This window comes from Brachionichthys hirsutus, chromosome 16, assembly GCF_040956055.1.
Source record: "Brachionichthys hirsutus isolate HB-005 chromosome 16, CSIRO-AGI_Bhir_v1, whole genome shotgun sequence".
Taxonomy (NCBI): Eukaryota; Metazoa; Chordata; class Actinopteri; order Lophiiformes; family Brachionichthyidae; genus Brachionichthys; species Brachionichthys hirsutus.
In genome coordinates this window covers 13050851-13056850 of record NC_090912.1, presented here as the reverse complement: position 1 = coordinate 13056850, position 6000 = coordinate 13050851, and positions in this window count along the sequence as shown.

The following is a 6000-nucleotide window of genomic DNA, read 5'->3' as shown; positions in this document are numbered from 1 at the left end:
GACATGTAACCCCAGCAAACGTGGAAATGTAACCCCAGCAGACGTGGCTTCCACAGCCGTCCTCAAGGGACATGTAACCCCAGCAGACGTGGCCTCCACAGCCGTCCTCAAGGGACATGTAACCCCAGCAGACGTGGCCTCCACAGCCGTCCTCAAGGGACATGTAACCCCAGCAGACGTGGCCTCCACAGCCGTCCTCAAGGGACATGTAACCCCAGCAGACGTGGCCGCCCCAGCCTTCCTCAAGGGAGGTTACATGTCCCTTGAGGACAAGCAAACGTGGACATGTAACCCCAGCAGACGTGGCCTCCACAGCCGTCCTCAAGGGACATGTAACCCCAGCAAACGTGGACATGTAACTCCAGCAGACGTGGCCTCCACAGCCGTCCTCAAGGGACATGTAACCCCAGCAAACGTGGACATGTAACCCCAGCAGACGTGGCCTCCACAGCCGTCCTCAAGGGGCATGTATCCCCAGCAGACGTGGCCTCCACAGCCGTCCTCAAGGGACATGTAACCCCAGCAGACGTGGCCTCAACAGCCGTCCTTATGGGACATGTGGCTTCCACAGCCGTCCTCAAGGGACATGTGACCCCAGCAGACGTGGCCTCCACAGCCTTCCTCAAGGGACATGTAACCCCAGCACACGTGGCCTCCACAGCCGTCCTCAAGGGACATGTAACCCCAGCAGACGTGGCCTCCACAGCCGTCCTCAAGGGACATGTAACCCCAGCAAATGTGGACATGTAACCCCAGCAGACGTGGCCTCCACAGCCGTCCTCAAGGGACATGTAACCCCAGCAGACCTGGCCTCCACAGCCGTCCTTATGGGACATGTGGCCTCCACAGCCGTCCTCATGGGACATGTGGCCTCCACAGCCGTCTTCAAGGGGTGGCCTCCACAGCCGTCCTCAAGGGACATGTAACCCCAGTGGAGGTGGCCTCCACAGCCGTCCTCAAGGGACATGCACCCCCAGCAGACGTGGCCTCCACAGCCGTCCCCAAGGGACATGTAACCCCAGCAGAGGTGGCCTCCACAGCCGTCCTCAAGGGACATGTAACCCCAGCAGACGTGGCCTCCACAGCCGTCCTCAAGGGACATGTAACCCCAGCAAATGTGGACATGTAACCCCAGCAGACGTGGCCTCCACAGCCGTCCTCAAGGGACATGTAACCCCAGCAGACGTGGCCTCCACAGCCGTCTTCAAGGGACATGTAACCCCAGCAGAGGTGGCCTCCACAGCCGTCCTCAAGGCACATGTAACCCCAGCAGACGTGGCCTCCACAGCCGTCCTCAAGGGATATGTAACCCCAGCAAACGTGGCCTCCACAGCCGTCCTCAAGGGACATGTAACCCCAGCAAACGTGGACATGTAACCCCAGCAGACGTGGCCTCCACAGCTGTCCTCAAGGGACATGTAACCCCAGCAGACGTGGCATCCACAGCCGTCCTCAAGGGGCATGTATCCCCAGCAGACGCGGCCTCCACAGCCGTCCTCAAGGGACATGTAACCCCAGCAGACGTGGCCTCAACAGCCGTCCTCATGGGACATGTGGCCTCCACAGCCGTCGTCAAGGGACATGTAACCCCAGCAGACGTGGCCTCCACAGCCTTCCTCAAGGGACATGTAACCCCAGCAGACGTGGCCGCCACAGCCTTCCTCAAGGGAGGTTACATGTCCCTTGAGGACATGCAAACGTGGACATGTAACCCCAGCAGACGTGGCCTCCACAGCCGTCCTCAAGGGACATGTAACCCCAGCAGACATGGCCTCCACAGCCGTTCTCAAGGGACATGTAACCCCAGCAGACGTGGCCACAACAGCCGTCCTCATGGGACATGTAACCCCAGCAGACGTGGCCTCCACAGCCTTCCTCAAGGGACATGTAACCCCAGCAGACGTGGCCTCCACAGCCGTCCTCAAGGGACATGTAACCCCAGCAAACGTGGACATGTAACCCCAGCAGACGTGGCTTCCACAGCCGTCCTCAAGGGACATGTAACCCCAGCAGACGTGGCCTTCACAGCCGTCCTCAAGGGACATGTAACCCCAGCAGACGTGGCCTCCACAGCCTTCCTGAAGGGCCATGTAACCCCAGCAGACGTGGCCTCCACAGCCGTCCTCAAGGGACATGTAACCCCAGCAAACGTGGAAATGTAACCCCAGCAGACGTGGCTTCCACAGCCGTCCTCAAGGGACATGTAACCCCAGCAGACGTGGCCTCCACAGCCGTCCTCAAGGGACATGTAACCCCAGCAGACGTGGCCTCCACAGCCGTCCTCAAGGGACATGTAACCCCAGCAGACGTGGCCTCCACAGCCGTCCTCAAGGGACATGTAACCCCAGCAGACGTGGCCGCCCCAGCCTTCCTCAAGGGAGGTTACATGTCCCTTGAGGACAAGCAAACGTGGACATGTAACCCCAGCAGACGTGGCCTCCACAGCCGTCCTCAAGGGACATGTAACCCCAGCAAACGTGGACATGTAACTCCAGCAGACGTGGCCTCCACAGCCGTCCTCAAGGGACATGTAACCCCAGCAAACGTGGACATGTAACCCCAGCAGACGTGGCCTCCACAGCCGTCCTCAAGGGGCATGTATCCCCAGCAGACGTGGCCTCCACAGCCGTCCTCAAGGGACATGTAACCCCAGCAGACGTGGCCTCAACAGCCGTCCTTATGGGACATGTGGCCTCCACAGCCGTCCTCAAGGGACATGTAACCCCCGCAGACGTGGCCTCCACAGCCTTCCTCAAGGGACATGTAACCCCAGCAGACATGGCCTCCACAGCCGTCCTCAAGGGACATGTAACCCCAGCAGATGTGGCCTCCACAGCCGTCCTCAAGGGACATGTAACCCCAGCAAATGTGGACATGTAACCCAGCAGACGTGGCCTCCACAGCCGTCCTCAAGGGACATGTAACCCCAGCAGAGGTGGCCTCCACAGCCGTCCTCAAGGGACATGTAACCCCAGCAGACGTGGCCTCCACAGCCGTCCTCAAGGGACATGTAACCCCAGCAGACGTGACCGCCACAGCCTTCCTCATGGGAGGTTACATGTCCCTTGAGGACATGCAAACGTGGACATGTAACCCCAGCAGACGTGGCCTCCACAGCCGTCCTCAAGGGACATGTAACCCCAGCAGACGAGGCCTCCACAGCCGTCCTCAAGGGGTATGTATCCCCAGCAGACGTGGCCTCCACAGCCGTCCTCAAGGGACATGTAACCCCAGCAGACGTGGCCTCCACAGCCGTCCTCAAGGGACATGTAACCCCAGCAGACGTGGCCTCCACAGCCGTCCTCAAGGGACATGTAACCCCAGCAGACGTGACCGCCACAGCCTTCCTCATGGGAGGTTACATGTCCCTTGAGGACATGCAAACGTGGACATGTAACCCCAGCAGACGTGGCCTCCACAGCCGTCCTCAAGGGACATGTAACCCCAGCAGACGAGGCCTCCACAGCCGTCCTCAAGGGGTATGTATCCCCAGCAGACGTGGCCTCCACAGCCGTCCTCAAGGGACATGTAACCCCAGCAGACGTGGCCTCCACAGCCGTCCTCAAGGGACATGTAACCCCAGCATACGTGGCCTCAACAGCCGTCCTCATGGGACATGTAACCCCAGCAGACGTGGCCTCCACAGCCGTCCTCAAGGGACATGTATCCCCAGCAGACGTGGCCTCAACAGCCGTCCTTATGGGACATGTGGCCTCCACAGCCGTCCTCATGGGACATGTGGCCTCCACAGCCGTCCTCAAGGGGTGGCCTCCACAGCCGTCCTCAAGGGACATGTAACCCCAGCGGAGGTGGCCTCCACAGCCGTCCTCAAGGGACATGTACCGCCAGCAGACGTGGCCTCCACAGCCGTCGTCCCCAAGGGACATGTAACCCCAGCAGAGGTGGCCTCCACAGCCCTCCTCAAGGGACATGTAACCCCAGCAGACGTGGCCTCCACAGCCGTCCTCAAGGGACATGTAACCCCAGCAAATGTGGACATGTAACCCCAGCAGACGTGGCCTCCACAGCCGTCCTCAAGGGACATGTAACCCCAGCAGACGTGGCCTCCACAGCCGTCTTCAAGGGATATGTAACCCCAGCAGAGGTGGCCTCCACAGCCGTCCTCAAGGCACATGTAACCCCAGCAGACGTGGCCTCCACAGCCGTCCTCAAGGGACATGTAACCCCAGCAGACCTGGCCTCCACAGCCTTCCTCAAGGGACATGGAACCCCAGCAGACGTGGCCTCCACAGCCGCCCTCAAGGGACATGTAACCCCAGCAAACGTGGCCTCCACAGCCGTCCTCAAGGGACATGTAACCCCAGCAAACGTGGACATGTAACCCCAGCAGACGTGGCCTCCACAGCCGTCCTCAAGGGACATGTAACCCCAGCAGACGTGGCATCCACAGCCGTCCTCAAGGGACATGTAACCCCAGCAGACGTGGCCTCCACAGCCGTCCTCAAGGGACATGTAACCCCAGCAAACGTGGACATGTAACCCCAGCAGACGTGGCCTCCACAGCCGTCCTCAAGGGGCATGTATCCCCAGCAGACGTGGCCTCCACAGCCGTCCTCAAGGGACATGTAACCCCAGCAGACGTGGCCTCAACAGCCGTCCTTATGGGACATGTGGCCTCCACAGCCGTCCTCAAGGGACATGTAACCCCCGCAGACGTGGCCTCCACAGCCTTCCTCAAGGGACATGTAACCCCAGCAGACGTGGCCTCCACAGCCGTCCTCAAGGGACATGTAACCCCAGCAGATGTGGCCTCCACAGCCGTCCTCAAGGGACATGTAACCCCAGCAAATGTGGACATGTAACCCAGCAGACGTGGCCTCCACAGCCGTCCTCAAGGGACATGTAACCCCAGCAGAGGTGGCCTCCACAGCCGTCCTCAAGGGACATGTAACCCCAGCAGACGTGGCCTCCACAGCCGTCCTCAAGGGACATGTAACCCCAGCAGACGTGACCGCCACAGCCTTCCTCATGGGAGGTTACATGTCCCTTGAGGACATGCAAACGTGGACATGTAACCCCAGCAGACGTGGCCTCCACAGCCGTCCTCAAGGGACATGTAACCCCAGCAGACGAGGCCTCCACAGCCGTCCTCAAGGGGTATGTATCCCCAGCAGACGTGGCCTCCACAGCCGTCCTCAAGGGACATGTAACCCCAGCAGACGTGGCCTCCACAGCCGTCCTCAAGGGACATGTAACCCCAGCATACGTGGCCTCAACAGCCGTCCTCATGGGACATGTAACCCCAGCAGACGTGGCCTCCACAGCCGTCCTCAAGGGACATGTATCCCCAGCAGACGTGGCCTCAACAGCCGTCCTTATGGGACATGTGGCCTCCACAGCCGTCCTCATGGGACATGTGGCCTCCACAGCCGTCCTCAAGGGGTGGCCTCCACAGCCGTCCTCAAGGGACATGTAACCCCAGCGGAGGTGGCCTCCACAGCCGTCCTCAAGGGACATGTACCCCCAGCAGACGTGGCCTCCACAGCCGTCGTCCCCAAGGGACATGTAACCCCAGCAGAGGTGGCCTCCACAGCCCTCCTCAAGGGACATGTAACCCCAGCAGACGTGGCCTCCACAGCCGTCCTCAAGGGACATGTAACCCCAGCAAATGTGGACATGTAACCCCAGCAGACGTGGCCTCCACAGCCGTCCTCAAGGGACATGTAACCCCAGCAGACGTGGCCTCCACAGCCGTCTTCAAGGGATATGTAACCCCAGCAGAGGTGGCCTCCACAGCCGTCCTCAAGGCACATGTAACCCCAGCAGACGTGGCCTCCACAGCCGTCCTCAAGGGACATGTAACCCCAGCAGACCTGGCCTCCACAGCCTTCCTCAAGGGACATGGAACCCCAGCAGACGTGGCCTCCACAGCCGCCCTCAAGGGACATGTATCCCCAGCAGATGTGGCATCCACAGCCGTCCTCAAGGGACATGTAACCCCAGCAAACGTGGCCTCCACAGCCGTCCTCAAGGGACATG